Below are 17,405 nucleotides of genomic sequence, written 5' to 3'. Positions count from 1 at the left end.
GCCAATAAAATTGCTTAAAGAAAGATGCTGACAAATGAAACATCTTTTCCAGTTTAATTTGTAAGAGAGGATTTCTCACATTGTCTTTAAAAGATTCTCTCTCTCTCTCTCTCTCTCTCTCTCTCTCTCTCTCTCTCTCTCTCTCTCTCTCTCTCTCTCTCTCTCTGTGTGTGTGTGTGTGTATATATGAAGGTCTTGGAATATTTGTGTTTCTTCCCATTTACGTTTCAGAGATTCCTGGCTACGTTTCAACAGGGTCCCACTCGTCATCTTCAGGCTGGTGCTTTTGACCTTGTACTAGAGCGAATACCTTGAATGCCAAGACCTTCATACCTGTACCCGTGAAAATCTATGAAAACAAATATACATGTATGTATGTATGTATGTATGTATGTATGTATGTATGTATGTATGTATATATTTGTCAGACCTACAAAGACTTAGACATTATATTTTCATCCAACATCAAGGCCAAATTCTGTGATATGGAAGAAAGAACTGCCCATAGAAAGAACTGGATACACGTTCCTTAACACTAAAGATGAAAGCAAATGATATTGAGTGACTTTCCCTGCTGGAAAAACTTTTATTGTGGGCACCAACTTGGACAAGACTCTCACACAGACTTTAGTTTCTAAGAAATCTATTGGTTTCTTAGTAATTAACTGCTAAGTTCCTACAATTGAGCTAAGAATATATCTAGCAAGACCAATACATACAATTTTCTAAAGAATTATTTCTGGATTCTAAACTAGACGGGGTATAAATAAGAACTTACCTGCTCTGTTTTAGCTTTATATAGCTAATTATATAGCTATCTAACTTTATTATGGGTTGCTTGAAGGCACACCCTAGGAATGGAATCAAGGTGAACCTAATGGAAAATTTCCATGTCAACTGCTTATCTTGACTAGAAAGAAACAATAACTTTGTCTTTATTCATAAAAGCAAGCTGGGCATTGTATTATGATGCGGGTGAAATTGTGATGCAATGTGATTTAGAAATCCATTTAGGAATTATCAGGTATTACTGGGAGGAGGTTCTGAGGGCTCCCACAGTTACAATTTAGTCAAATAGATCTGTGATACTGACAGGACGTTTTGGCTCTAAAGATGAAGGCTGGTAATTGGCATTCCATCTTAAGGAGTCTATCTTATTCCAATTGCAGTTTTTACAGGGAAAGCTCTGTCACCTGAGATTTTTCCAAAATGCACTGCTCAAAAAAAGTAAAAGGAACACGTAAACAACACAATATAACTCCAAGTAAACCAAACTTTTGTGAAATCAAACTGTCCACTTAGGAAGCAACACTGATTGACAATCAATTTCACACACTGTTGTGCACATTCAACTTTGTACAGAACAAAGTATTCAATGAGAATATTTCATTCAGATCTAGGATGTGTTATTTGAGTGTTCCCTTTATTGTTTTGAGCAGTATATATTTTCTCTCTGTCTCCTATCACAACTTAATTTTTTCCTGTCAGAGGTTACTGTTATATATTGAAGTTTGAATTGAATGAACCTATTTATTCCAAGGTCCGCTCTGGGAAGTGGGAAAACTAAGAATGCTGATTGATTGAACCAGCCGGCAGTCCTCTATTTAAAGAGAGAGCTTCCCGTTTGGTTCCTTTGCTGGATCTATGACTTCTGCAATAAAAAGCTGTTAGTTATTTTTGTCTAAGAGCCTTTTCAGTACTTCGGAGAGGGGTGGCATACAAATCTAATAAATCTTAATCTTAAATTTATATGGCCACCCATTTTAAGCAAGTCTGGGTGGCTAACAACAACAATTAAACCATGAAATAAAATAACCATAAAATAATAAAAAAGGTAAAACTGCAAAACAAATTCCTGTGTCTTAATAGCCCTCATGGTTTGTGCACACCAAGCTCAGTTGCCCTTTCCATAGTGACTACTTATACAATTCTACCTCAATGCTTCAATAAAAAGTTGGGTCTTAAATGGCCTTCCAAAAAGCTAGATGAGTGGGGGCCTTTTCAGAGAAGGGTTGCAAACATTTTTACTACCACACTGTGGGCGTGGCTTATTTTGTGGGTGTGGCTTGCCTGCCATGTGACCAGGTGGGAGTGGCTTAATGATCATGTGACCAGGGGTGGCTTAAAGGTCATGTGACTGGCTTAAAGGTGGCCAACTTGACATCACTCATGTCAAGGGTTTGGGTTTGGGTTAGAGTTAGGGTGCCTGACCTCTCCTCACCTCAAAGAGATACAATTTCCCTATCTCTTTACTAGTACTGAACATTCAAAATGTTCAGTAATAATAAATAGATAGGGAAATTGTATCTCTTTGAGGCGAGGAGAGACCAGGCACCCTAACCCTTGATGTGAGTGACGTCAAGTTGGCCACCTTTAAGCCAGTCACACATATGGCAAATATACATAGAATTAAATAGTATATCCAAAATATGCTATTTAATTCTATGTATATATGCCATGTGTGTACATACATATTACACAAGGGCACACAAAAAGATGCATTATCTACTATATAAACTGTATGTGTATGTACACACACACACAGCTCTTCTAAAATTATACACATTCAACCTCATTTACTGGAAAATCATACCCAGAGCCCAGAAGGGAAAAAAAGAAAAAGAAATCATTTTTTTCTACCGGTTCTATATACCTGACCTGTTGTGGTTGGCTCTGGCCCAACTCCTGCCCCAGGGAATGTGGAGGTGGATGCAGGGGAAACTTCAACATGTCATAGGCCCGTGTTATTGCTGACAGAGTCAGTTCAGAGTTTAGTTTCCTCAGACGAAGAAGAAGGTGGGAGTGACTTGGAAGAGAGGGGCTTGGCACCCAGCCTAGGCAGTCAATCTCCATTATCTTCCATTGATTCAGATGAAGATGTCTTGGACCCACACAAGCGCAGAATTATGCGTAGAAGAGACCAAGTAAGGACATGTTATAAGAGATAAGAGAGGCCACCTGTGTTTGGGTGGGGCTCCAGTAATTAGGGTTGCTGCTATAAATAGCAGCATATGGGTTTGGCCGTTGTGGAAGAGTATCTGATCACAGTTCTTCAGGAATCCCGTGTTGCTGTTTTCTGGACTTTGTTGATTTTTCACGCCTTTGAAACTAAAGCAGAGCAACGTGTGTGTGTGTGTCTCACTTCGTTGGAAGAAGAAGGGGTGTGAAGTTTCTTCACAGCTGCTAGCTAAGTACTTAATGCCTGCTTAAGGGAAATTGTACAGACTACCTGGTTGTTTTGGGATGAGTGCTCTTTGCAATACAAAAAGAGTGCTTAGTTTATTTTGAATTTTGTGATAAAGAACATTGTTTTGAATTTTCAAACATGTATGTCTCTGAAACTTGTACCCTTGAATTTTTGGGAGGCTCCTACCAGAGAGTCCAGCAGAACACTGACCGTACCAATAGGAGCCCATCACTGGGCCTGTTGAATCGCCAGTGGGAGAGTGTTCCACAAGGTAGTGAGGTAGCAGCCACAGGAAAGGCACACTTCAAAAATCCTAGTAGATGGAGAGATTTCAAGGAGGAGACCTGGTGCATGCCCACTCTAACTGATTTAGAGGGATGGAAAAGAGGAAAATGAGGAGAAGCCATCCAAACACAGGAAAATTTGCTGAAAATTCAGAAAAAAAGATGGTGGTACACATAGACCGGCACTGAAAAACCGGATCTGTGATGCCAATGCTATGTTCCCAGTAGGTTGCTAACGATTTTTCCCTAGTTCTCGGATACTTCTCTCATTTCCTGACAGAACAATTAAACAGTGGAACAACTTGCCTCCAGAAGCTGTGAATGCTCCAACACTGGAAGTTTTAAAAAAGAGATTGGATGACCATTTGTCTGAAATGGTATAGGATTGTGATGGCGAACCTGTGGCAAGTGGCTCAAAGAGCCACAAAATATTTTTCCATGTTTCAGCTCCAGCACACATACCTTTGCAGCCCTGATCTCTTATTTTTTTCAACATTAAAGTTTCTTCAAAGTACAATCTAATTCAGGCAGATTCAAGTTGTCTTTCAGTAGAATAACATATTATTCCTTACACAGTACTTCTGATATCAAAATAGTTTCTTTGTTGTATTATTATTATTATTATTATTATTATTATTATTATTATTATTATTATTTAGATTTGTATGCCGCCCCTCTCCGAGGATTCGGAGGACTGTTGCAGATCAACAGCTGTAAAAACATCCATGAAAATTTGCCACCATTGCAATTATTCCTCCAGTCTTTAGATGGTACCCACACTTCCAAATCTTTTTATTCCATAGTATTCATCTGTATTTTTAATCAGTTCTATCAACAAAATATTTTCATTGAGAAAACTTCTTTGACAAACTATTAAACGACCACCTCAATAACCAAATTCTGAATCCTCAAGCGTTAGGCATCAGTTCAATTTTACCTCTTTCTTTTTCAATTTCTCTATGGTCTTCTGTTGGCTAGATAGCTACTTTTTAAGTTTACTATCCTTTTGTTCCCCTTTAATTTTTAAAAACAATCTGTTTTGTCTTCTATTGGTGAAAAAAAACACCTCACCAGCTTCTCTTTACTACCTTCTTCCCACTCTCCAGCACACTCTTATATCTTCCTTCCCAGGTGATTTCAATCTTCAACAATCAATCCAGCTGTTCATGGCCATTGCAGCTAGGATGACAATGTCATTTTCCATCATTGCAAGCTGAGAGGATTTTGTTGGCTCCCTGCGGGGGAGGGGTTACCACACAAACCCCAGTTTGCCAGCAGGTGTCTCTCTTTCCCCCCACCCCTACAGGACAGTTTTGGTCCAGTTCTGATTGAGCCGGACCTCCTAGCAGCGGGGATATCTGGGTTCCTCAGCAGAGCACATCACGGCAGTTGGACACGCCCTCCTCCCAATCAACTAGTCTTCTTATTTTCCTCCCAAAAAACTAAGGTGCGTCTTATACTCTGGTGCGTTATATAATCTGAAAATATGGTAAGTGCTCATGCAGCACCTCATCAATCAATTGCATGAATACTGTAGGGGTTCCTTGGAAACCAAAGGGCATAACCTTGAATTGGAAGCTACCTAATGGGCAGTTGAAAGCCATCTTCCACTCATCCCTCTCCCTTATGTGCACCCGCTAATAGGCTTCTCTCAAGTCCAGCTTTGTAAACACCTTCTCTTTTGAAAAGTAGTTCAGCATGTTTTTCATGAGGGAAGGGGGAGGTGTTTTCCAAGCACATTACATTAATTCTCCAAAAATCAATGCCTTATTCTCCCCCCCCCCATCTTTTTCTTTTTAATTAGCACCGGGACAACTACTCTGGATTTTGCAGGTTGGATGATCCCCTAAGCAGGGTTGGCGTCATACTTCCTCAGCTCAAAGGGGTTGTTGAATACATCTTTGGTTTAGGGAGTTTAGCCCCGGGTTCAGTCTCAATCGTTCAGTTGGTCTGGTGATGATGGCGATGTGGGGAAAGATGTTGAATTCTTCCTCACTCAATTCTTCAGCTAGCTCCCTGTATATCTTGGGGACTTGGAGAGTTCCAGGCAGGATTTTGAAGAGCATTGTGATTGCCTCTTATGGGGGGGAGGGGCTGCGGACTTACCTCTGTGAGTCCTGCCTCAGGGGGGACAGGCGGCAAGGGTTCCACACCTATCCTGATTTTCCGGTAACTGTCCTCCCATTTAATCATTGGGGCCCATTTGTCTAGCCAGGTGAGCCCCAGAAGGATTGATTCTGCCATTTAGGGGGCTACCATGAACCAGATGAGTTCTCTCTGGATCTCCAGCTCCATTCTGACAAGCTCAGTGACTTGCGTAGCAGGGGTGCCACGCAAGTCGTCTGGCAGGACCCAGGGGAAGAGCCTTCTCTGTGGTGGCTCCAACCCTCTGGAACCAGCTCCCCCCAGAGATTAGGATTGCCCCCACCCTCCTTGCCTTTTGGAAACTCCTTAAAACCCACCTCTGCCATCAGGCATGGGGGAATTGAAACATCTCCCCCTTGCCCATGTAATTTCTGTGTATGATTCGACTGTGTGCTTGTTTTTTATATATTGGGGTTTCTTTTGGATTTTTTAACCTAAAACTGTAATTTAGATTGCTAAATATTAGATTTGTTACTATGCATTGTTTTTTACCATTGTTGTGAGTCGCCCCGAGTCTACGAAGAGGGGTGGCATATAAATCCAATAAATCTAATCTAATCTAACCTAATCTAAACTACCTGCTCAAAGCGTATGTGGCAGTTTAAAAGGTGTGTCCTTGTGCCCAGCTGCTCAACAATGGAGGAGATAATCAGGCATCAGGTGCAGCTGGTGTCTATTACTGCTGCTACTTCCCCTTGCTCTACTATCAGTCTGACCTTCTGGGTTTTGGTGGTCCCACATGTGCGAAGGCCACAAGGTCGCCAGGCAGAATGGTTTTGGGTGCCATTTCTGGCATGCAGGTTGGCACATGGTGATGCAAAAGGTTAGCCATCACTTCTCTATAGTTTTTGAAACCAATTTAAGTGTACTTTAAAAAAAAGAATACAAGTTATGCTTGCACAAAAGTGGAGTAAGAGAGACCTCTTTTGGTCAAGTTGAATAATTCACCAAAAGATTAATAGAAGCATTTGTATGTTTTGTTGCCTTCTTCATTGCTTATAAAGTACTGTAAACTGTTCTATAGATGTTCCATACTAAGGCAATGCAGTTAACTAGTCATGTAATGAAAGTACTCAATGGATCAAGACAAAATTAAATTCATTTCATTTACATTTAGATGTTATTTAAATTAAAGTAGATGACGTGATTGCCGTCCATTCATAATGTTATTTAATAAATGTTTCTCTTATATTAACGAACCATTAACATATTCTGGTATTTATTTTATTTATTTATTATTTAGATTTGTATGCCGCCCCTCTCCACAGACAGGTATGTTTTAAATGTTTCTAGAACCCCATCTTATTCTGAATACACTATTTTGAATCTCTGGTTTTTGGCTTTTGGCAAAGTAAGAAAAATAGCAAGCACTTTGCCAACATTTGATATGTTGGTGTTAACTTTCAGTGATGGATATTATTGATAAGGTAGAACAGCAATAAATACTGGTAGCTGCATCTGTAATGTGGCTTTTTATGTGGTAATCCTTCACCATGATCATATGGAGAATCTGGAGTGGTCATTAATATTTTTGGGTCTAATTCTTCTCTTTTGGAGAAGCAGTAGGTAATCTGTTGACAGGATCCTTTGCTACTTTTGAAGGATGAACAGTCCTATTTTACATGTCATCCCTGGGAACAGCTTCTCCATGATAGTGTGCATACAACAGCTGTTCTTGGTACTTGTCCATACAAGTACCAGATACATGAAGTGCTGCCAAGGACACTCAAGCTCTGGCTAAATTGAAAAGTTATAAACTGACATATTATAGGAATTTGCTGTATTTTATTCTGGAGTACTTCAAATTGATGAAGTTTTACATTTCTCTGTGATGTGAAAATGTGATGCATTCTTTAAGAGTATTGTTTTGAGTGAATAGATCCTACTGTAGATTACTAGGTATATGATTGAGAGTATGTATGTTGGCTGGGTTTATTGATGCTTATACTATTTCTATATTACGTTTATATTTTTATATATTGTTTTTATATTGTTCTTATGTATTGTTTTTATTCCTTGGAAGCCACCCAGAGTCCTTTGGGAGTTGAGCAGCATACAAAAATGACAAATAAATAAATAAATAATAAGTGTGTTTGTGTGTGTGAGAGAGAGAAAGATAGAGAAAGAAAGAGAGAGAGGTCTATGAAAACATATATCAGGGAAAACTTGTGTTCTAGCATTCTACGAGGGTGCAAAACTGCCTTTGGAGAAAGCATCTGCAAAAATAATGTTTGGAGAAATGCACCTTTTGAATGCTAGGGAGTTTGGAAAAAGTTAAAAATCTGGCAGATTCATCTATTTTTCATTAAATGCACATGTTAAAGTGGAGTGCACAAGCAAATGTTATTATTTTTTTTTAAAAAGGCTAATCTATCACCCATGGATGAAGACTCCTCATTATCCAACTGAAACTCTGTTGTTGTTGAATCTTGTATGCAATACTGCACGTCACACAGATTTATAGGGACAATCATTCTTCTGAGAGGAGAGTTTATATATTTTTAATGAAGTACATTAGTCAAAAAGGTGCTACCATATGACTATTTTGCCACTCTGTGAAAATATCTTGAAAGCAACAAGACCAAGCACTAAGGATTCAGTGACATGGCTTATAGGGTTTATTCTGATGAAAATCATAATCAATGTCATGGTCCAGTCACCAGATGCAGGAGCATAGTAGTGACTGATGAAAGAGTAAAATGGTGGCTCAGAGTTAATAAAGCTAATAATAAAACCAATGTAACCTAAGCACTTTATATATTGCATATACTTGAATATACAAGAAAAGCTCATCATAATGAGTTTGCACGGAACATGGATTCTGGCTTTAGAATGAAACTTTATAAATGGCAAGTAATCTTATGTAAAGATAGGGTGGGCTGCTGCCCAGATGGGGGGGGGGAACACAGTGGGGTAGTGAAAATGGAGCTCCACCCCAGAGCACCCAATTAAGCCATGCCCACAGTGTGGTAGTAAAAAATTTGGTAGCCCTTCACTTTATAAAGGCATGTGTAAAAGCAAGCATTTATTTCTAATCTTGGTAGGCAAAAAATAACCGAGAAAGAAGGAAATATTTTACCTAATAAGGGAGAATATTTGCAGCTCAGGGCTGATGTGCTTGCTTGCTTGCAGATGTTTCATTACCCAAACCTGGACAGTGATGATGATGTTACCTAGTTTGGGCAATGAAAACGTCTGCAAGAAAAAAATCAAGCTCAGAGAGCATCAAGGACTCTTAAATATTTAATATTTAAACAACAGCAACAATGATTTTTGCTTTTGAATATTAAATTATTGGCTGTGAGAAATGCTTACTTATCTAATGCACTTTTCTCAGATTCTGTCAGTAGTTCCAAGCTACGTTCTACCCAGGGGTGGGTTCCGGTTTTCTTCACTGCCGGTTCGATCAGTGCCGTACTGTGCAGGGTGCTGGTGTGTTGCCCGTGTGTGCATGCGTAGTACTAAAACCACAGCTTCTGTGCATGCACATAAGCAAAAACCAAGATGCTGGTGCCCAGTGATGGGCTCCTACGAGAATGGTCAGGAACGCAGTTCCGGTAGCAAACTTTGGAGCTCCACCCCAGAGCACCCAATTTGCACTGAAAGATATTGAAACAAAATGCATAAGCCATGCCCACAGTATGGTAGTAAAGGTTTTGGTAGCCCATCACTGGTGGTGCTTATGGCGTCCCTGAGAGCCAGTTTGGGCACGTGGCAGGCCTGGGTTGTTGCTGGTTCCAGTGACCCAGGCCGCCAAGTTATTACCAGTTCTAAAGAACCAGCCCAGGAGGAACTGGGAGGAACCCACCTCTGCCTCTACCTATGCTGGACACATCCACAATAATGGTTTGTGAACATCCTAATGTTTCCTTATATTTTTTTTTTACTAGTATCATGTATATAAATATTATTATATCTTTACATACATCCAATATGTACTTGACAAAAGAAACAAATAAATTAAATAAATAATGGGGGGGGGGAGAGAAAAGAAAGAACTTGTACTGTTGTCTCACCACCAGATGGTGCAACAACTTCAGAGATAATAAATGCAATGTTGTCTCCAGAAGCAATACATGGCTGTAGTCAACTGTGTTTGAACCAGAGTGACTGCTAAAGCTTTTTGTTTCTTTGTGCGTGTGTGTGGTTTTTTTTTTAAACAAAACAAGTTCAATGAAGCAAACCCAACTCTCTGTTTAATTTGTCCAGCTCAATTCTGGCTGGAACAAATGTGAAGAAATGAAGTCGCTTCAGAAGACTGAAAACAGTGTGGTTATTGTTGGGTTTGGCTCTGTTTGCCAATAAACATCAAAACATACTTTGGAGCATGGAGTACTACTGTCATAGAGAACTTTTGTTCCATGTTTTTTCTGGTGAGCTTCCAGATCTAAGCCATGTTGGCATTTGAACGTAGGCAGACAGAAGCATTTCATTCCGTTCTCATTGGCCCAAAAGGCAGCACAGTGTGTTCAGTTCTGATCTGACAGCCGATCATATCAACTGTCAAAGTGTTACTTCATCATGCAGAGGGCCACGATCAAGGAGCTTAAGATAAATCTGTAGAGCTTGGCAAATACAAAAAAATGTAAATGAATGGGGTTGCTTTTTTTTTTAATGGCGTGCAATAAGAATAAAAGGGAGATAAAATTGCCTCCGAATTTGATGAGTACAATTTACAAATTTAGGAATGTATAGGAATGCAGTTATACATTACATCTTGACAACATAAATCAAAGAAAATAATTGCATGATTAACCTGTTCTTCCAATTCAGCGCTCCAAAATGGTTTTCAACAACAACAGAAATGAAATATATCTATGAGTTTTCTCATAGATGCCATAGTGGAGTACATTATTTATCTGGGAGGGAAAGCGATCAATAATGATAATAAAGGAGGGGAATAAAAATTATCTCATAAATACAGTGTTGACACACAATGCATACAATAACCCACTACTGCAAGTCAGGTATAGATTTTTCCTTCCAATATTAAATAAATAATGATTTGGACTGTTACCTAAGCAAAGGAGTCCACAACTCTTGATGTCCCCCTAAATTCAAATGTGAACCTATGAATCCTCAAAACCTGATCTAGCCTTCTATCCTCCAAATATATTAGGCTCCACGTTTTATCAATCCCAAAGGCCCTTTTGGCTGAACATTATGTGGATTCCGTTCCAATATTTCTGAAGGATAATTTAGTTCAAACAAGTTGTTTTTATATGTAAGCATCCAAAATGTAATTTGCATCATTATTTATTTTATCTTCACAACAATGGCATTCCTTTCATGAGATTCCAGATCCAAACCTGATATTTGTAGAAAGATACATATTATAGAAGCTAGAATGTCCACTATGGCAAAGATATATGTGTCTGAAAAGGGACTTGTGCATGGCATCCCTTCCTAAGGGAACGCTGAGATTACCTTGTAAACATGCAAAACTGCTGACAATATAGAAGCCTGCAGTTGTGCATCAGTTTTTCACCACCTGCTGAAAAATGTGCAAAGACACCACTAAAATCACTGAATATTTAGGCCAAACTGTCAGAGACTGAGAGTATTTATTGTATATGCCTGTCCAACTGATTGTATGATTCAGAATTCTGTATCTGATCTGCAGAAGAGCCAACTTGAGAGCAGTTATATCCTCACAATGGGCATCAGCAAAAACATTAGCGATTGAATGAGGACCTTTGCTCATACAGTTGTGTGGCAGCTGCTGCCACGAGCACCCAGAGGTACTTCAGGGTTGGAGTTTCCACTTCAAGAAAACAGGATGGAGATATTAGCCAGGAATATAGATATGTGACTCTGGATGTTGCTCAGAAGCCCAACCCAATGTAGTAAGCAAAAGTGAACTAGAATGGGCATGCCATGAAAAGGGGGTAGAGTTGTAACCAGTATTGCATTGCTCATATGTCACATAAGACTTCAATACTTTCCAGATGAAACAATGGCATTCTTTGATTCACAATGGGTAGAGATTCCAAATTAAAATGTAGCAATTGATAGCTATGTTGTAGCAACGGATTTTGAAAAATTAAATAGTGTTGGAACAGGTTAGTACTTGAATGGGAGCCCAGCCCTATAAATTAGACAGGAAAAAATCTCAGAGGAAAGCAATTGCAAACCATTTCCAGACTGTTTGTTATGAAAATTACTACTATGTCTATGAAATCAACAAAAACTGAGTTTAATTCAAGGAAAGCTTTACTTTTACTTTGAATTTTGTATTGCACTTACTCAACTTAGGCAATGAACTGCAGATGCAAAAAGTAATCCAGAAAAATCCACAATAGAACAATGACAAATTACTGTCAAGTTTGGGCAAGCACTTACAACTCGAACTTTGCACGTAGCCTTATAAATAATTGGGTGCCATACCCAGAGATCTTCCAAATGGAGTCACCAAATTGTAATTATTAATTTAACAGAAGGAAACATATTGCCAACTCATCTCATTGCATTGAACATTTGAACACCTCTGCTCCAGAATATGCATAACTTTAAGACATATGAGAGACAGAATAAAGAAACACTTGAAATACTGCATTGAATGTCAAATTCTAAGAATGGGACTGTCAAGAAAATTCAATGCAGTCATAATGCATTCTCAAAGAGGGTTTTTCTCAAAGAAAATATTTTAAATAGATATTTTCAAAAAAGCTTAAAGGTCGTTTAAAATTCGAATCCCACAGGAATTTATAATCCTGTATTTCTTGTATACCCATAAGACAGAAGTGTAAAACAATTCAGTTAGCACCCACAATAAATTCTCTTCTACATTTTACAAATTATGCAATGCAAACATGCCCAGGAAATTAAAAAGGGAAATCTAGGGAAGTTTTATGATAACTTTTCTTAGATTAGTGTTTTTCAGATGAGCTGAGATTAAATGTGCCATCCTGTGAGAAATCTGGGTCTTACAGTTCCAATAAAGATAATAATATAAATATTATTATCTATAATAATATCTTTATTATCTTCTATATATTAATTATTAATAATAAAGAAGTAATAAAACCTTTGGAGGAAGAGAAAAATGCTGGCAAAACAAATATAAAATATGATAGTCTCATTAGGGGGGAAAAGAGAGAAGGAAAAGAAGAAAAAGAATGGAGAAGGAGAAGACCCAAAGACTTTGCAGACTGCCTTGTTTTCTTATGAAAGCGAGGGTAAAACAAGCAAAACATTTATCCATTTCATCCCTTTTTCTCCTCCCCCCAGCTGCTGGGTTGGCCCCATGGGCGGAGCTACCAGATATGGGCTACAAAATCCAGGTGATCACTAGATGGAACCAAAGTCTTGGATGTTTTCCTGTGTCTCTTTGCACTCATTTAGCAATCGTTTAGATTTGTGCAGCCCTAGATATTGGGGAAAGCACAGTGATGCAAAGCAGCAGTGTGCATCAGTAAGTACACCTTTAGGTGATTTGATCTGAAAGGGATCTGAAAAAGGATCAAGAGACTAATGAAATCATGGGACCCTTGTGTTATAAGTTAGCTAACTGCAGAAAAAACAATTGCTGCCAACCTGCCTTCTATTGAAGACCTGTATACTGCATGAGTCAGAAAGAGGGCTGTAAAAATATTACTGACCCCTCGCATCCTGGACATAAACTGTTTCAACTCCTACCCTCAAAATGTCGCTGCAGAGCACTGCACATCAAAACAACTAGACACAAGAACAGTTTTTATCTAAACTCTATCAATCTGCTAAACAAATAATTCCTTCACCACTCTCAAACTATTCACTGGGGCTGCATTACTTATTAGTCTTCTCATCAGTCTCCCACTTATGACTGTATGACTATAATTTGTTGCTTGTGTCCTTATGATTTATATCAATATTGATTGTTTCTGGATTGCTTATTTGTACTCTTTGACAATCATTAAATGTTGTACTTCATGATTCTTGACAAATGTATATTTTCTTTTATGTACACTGAGAGCATATGCACTTATGCCCTCATCACCTCGAGGTTCGACTACTGTAATGCTCTCTACATGGGTCTACCTTTGAAAAGTGTTCGGAAACTTCAGATCATGCAGAATGCAGCTGCGAGAGCAATCATGGGCTTCCCAAGGCATGCCCATGTTACACCGACACTCTGCAGTCTGCATTGGTTGCCGATCAATTTCTGGTCACAATTTAAAGTGTTAGTTATGACTTATAAAGCCCTTCACGGCATCGGACCAGAATATCTCCGGGACCGCCTTCTGCCGCACAAATCCCAGCGACTGGTTAAGTCCCACAGAGTTGGCCTTCTCCAGGTCCCATCGACTAAACAATGTCATTTGGCGGGACCCAGGAGAAGAGCCTTCTCTGTGGCGGCCCCGACCCTCTGGAATCAGCTCCCCCCAGATATCAGAGTTGCCCCCACCCTCCTTGCTTTTCTCAAGCTCCTTAAAACCCACCTCTGTCGTCAGGCATGGGGGAACTGAAATTTTCCCCCTTCCTCCTAGGCTTATAGAATTTATACATGGTATGCTTGTTTGTATGATTGGTCTCTTAAATTGGGGTTTTTTAGATTAGTTTTTAATATTAGATTTGTTACATTGTCTTTTTTATTGTTGTTAGCTGCCCCGAGTCTTTGGAGAGGGGCGGCATTCAAATCAAATCAAATCAAATCAAATCAAATCAAATCAAATCAAATCAAATCAAATCAAATCAAATCAAATCAAATCAAATCAAATCAAATCAAATCAAATCAAATCAAATCAAATCAAATCAAATCAAATCAAATCAAATCAAATCAAATCAAATCAAATCAAATCAAATCAAATCAAATCAAATCAAATCAAATCAAATCAAATCAAATCAAATCAAATCAAATCAAAAAATAAATAAATAAATAAATAAATAAATTCCTTGTGTGTTCAATCTCACTTGGCCAATAAAGAATTCTATTCTAGCTGTAATATAAATGGATTTAGAACTAATAGCCTGGAACTGAGGTTTGAAGTAAAGCATTGCACGAACCTCTGCTGAAGTGGCCAAGATCACTGAGGCATTACATGCTTTGACTCACAGGAAGGTCGTAATGGCAACAGGAAGACCGAACAGGCCTCCTCATCAGTCAGCCAGCAAGGGAGGAGCAGGAAGTAATTTTCTTATGCCAGAAAGAACATTCAATTGCAAGTTGCTTTGGGAAGGTCAAACTGCAGGAAAAGGCACAGCAGAAAACCCAAGACACAGTGAGAAGATTAAACACTTCTGTGAGGTTTGGATTTCTGTTTGTGCCTTGTTTGTTAAGCAACTTGGAGATCACTTCATTGAGAAGAAGCTAAGGTAGCAAGCAAACAAGAGGGCTGAATTGAAAGATAGCTTTTCCTTTTTACTGGCCGTATCTATTGTTTTAAGTAATATTCACTTCTCCACCCCAAGCTTGAAAAGTCTTTCATGTTAATGGGTTTATGCTTCTCTGCACAAGCAACAAAAGAACATGATTTAAATGTTAAAGATATATATATAAATAAAAGTAAAGTAAAAAATAATAAAATAAAGTACAGATTTTTGATGCAAGAGCAGAGCGATAGGTTGTCTCTCTTTTTATATTTATTCCTCGGGTGACTGACTTTCTTCATGTTACCAGTATTGTTGCAATGCTTTTGGTACAATCATGGTGAGATTAATTTTCACTTTTATATTAGAAACTACAAATCTTTGGAATTAAAATCTCCTAATATTGATTTTCCAATTGTAGGTGTAAATTATACTCGGCATGACGATATCCATCAAAGGTTCAGGTACAAAGATAACTGACACCAAGATGATGCTCCAGACTTTCTAGATTTCAGGAAAAATATGTATAAATAATACACTGTTTTAGAAGACCAGATAGAGAAATTAAGGAGCAATGGAAGATTAAAAATAGGAACAGTCAGTGGATATGCTGGTCAGGAGTGGAGAAGGATTATTAATCTTTGAAATCTCAGGAGGGAAAAGTAACAGTTGGCAATATTGTAAATATATTCCTAAATGAAATTTAGGAAAAGTATGAAGTACTACTTGACAAGCACCATTTGTTATCTTTATAAGGTTTTTAAAGTTTACAATTCACTTATCGATTTAGATGCTAACATTGCTAATATTGTAATAATAAACTAGTCAGCCTGATTTCATTATCTTTCCTGCAATTGGATAATTCTTTGCAGGAAAGAACAGCTTGACCTGTGTCAAGAGGTCAGATTTGTTTGCAGTAGCTACCCAAAGTAGCTATGGTATTTTCCCTAACTTGAATCAAAACTTCCAACTGAGTATGGCTAACTGAGCTGCTCAGCCATAGAGCAATAGTTTTGTAAGATATTCATTACTTATTCTGAGCAGACATACACTGCTTGGCATAATGTAGAACAGGCTTTTATAGAACTAGCACATCTATCAGTACCACAATTGCCACATTATCAACAAAATGTGAACAAAGAAACACGACGAGATGAAAAGAGAGGAAGAAATCAATTAGAAGGGAAATGCGATTTTTACAATTCTGTTATGGCTTTCCACACACATGCACATGTACCCTTCCAATCCACCCAGAATAAAGCAACTGGCAGCAGCATTTGATATGGATTGCAGATGGATCATGTGTCATCCACACAGCTGTACATATCTGGCACACAGGTGCTTGATTGTGTATCTGCCAGATGTCCAACAGCAGCCAGAGATTTTTCTGGCCAAAATAAAAGGCTTTGAGGAAATTCTTTGTGGTGATTGATCGAAGAAGGGAGGAAGGAAAGAAGGGAGGAAGGAAGGGAGGAAGAGAGGAAGGAAGGAAGATGAGAAAAGTCATCAAGCAGCTAAAAAGACATCAATACTCTCCCAACTCAATGCTCTTTCAGATATTATACATATGAGGAAAGTCCAAATTTCATATGCAGCCTTTCAATAAATAAACAAGATTCTTATGAAACTGGATGGGTTTGATTTATCCAGTGTCAGCTACATATATCTTCTGTGAATTCCATGTTTAATAGTCATCTCACTTTTAGGAATCAGCCCAGGTCTGTAGTTATACACATAGTTAAGATGAAAATTACTACAAAAACATTTTTGATCTTAGACTTATCAGTGACCTCACAGTAAGACAACAATTTGTGCAAAGACAGAAAACCGATGTAAAATATAAGCAACATACAATTTAATTTTGAGTGCCAATGAAATATTTGACAAAGAAATATTTGATAATCAAAGGCAATCAGGGGTGGCACAGCAGGTAGAGTGCTGTATTGCAGGCCACTGAAGATGACTGTAGATCTGTAGGCCAGCAGTTCAAATCTCATCACCAGCTCAAGATTGACTCAGTCTTCCATCCTTCCGAGGTGGGTAAAATGAGGACCTGGATTGTGGGGGCAATCTGTTAAAAAGTGCTATTGCTAACATGTTGTAAGCCAGCCTGAGTCTAAAGAGAAGGGTGACATAAAAATCAAATAAATAAATAAAATAAATTATGGGGATGGAGAGAGTATAAAATGTGGAATCAGATGTAATAGATAGAAACATAGAAGATTGACTGCAGAAAAAGATCTCATGGTCCATCTAGTCTGCCCTTATACTGTAATTTATCTTAGGATGGATATATGTTTATCCCAGGCATGTTTAAATTCAGTTACTGTGGATTTACCAAGCACTTCTGCTGGAAGTTTGTTCCAAGCATCTACTACTCTTTCAGTAAAATAATATTTTCTCACATTGTTTCTGATCTTTCCCCCAAGTAACCTCAGATTGTGCACCCTTGTTCTTGTGTTCACTTTCCTATTAAAAACACTTCCCTCCTGAACCTTATT

At 38.4% G+C, this 17,405-nt stretch overlaps 1 protein-coding gene across 1 annotated transcript in view; it reads right to left on the bottom strand.

Moving 5' to 3' along the window:
- The window catches only part of SPMIP3 (sperm microtubule inner protein 3), a 29,123-nt gene extending 14,477 nt beyond the window's left edge, over nt 1–14,646 (bottom strand). Inside the window, exon 1 of the mRNA XM_070734051.1 lies at nt 14,602–14,646. The gene's annotated coding sequence lies outside the window, so the exon portion shown is untranslated. The remainder of the gene's footprint in view (nt 1–14,601) is intronic.
- Nucleotides 14,647–17,405: the final 2,759 nt, after the last annotated feature.

The sequence above is a fragment of the Erythrolamprus reginae genome, chromosome 1 (genome assembly GCF_031021105.1).
Source record: "Erythrolamprus reginae isolate rEryReg1 chromosome 1, rEryReg1.hap1, whole genome shotgun sequence".
In the NCBI taxonomy this organism is placed as follows: Eukaryota; Metazoa; Chordata; class Lepidosauria; order Squamata; family Dipsadidae; genus Erythrolamprus; species Erythrolamprus reginae.
Note: the sequence above shows the minus strand (reverse complement) of the source record. Positions and strands in the feature narration are given on the sequence as shown.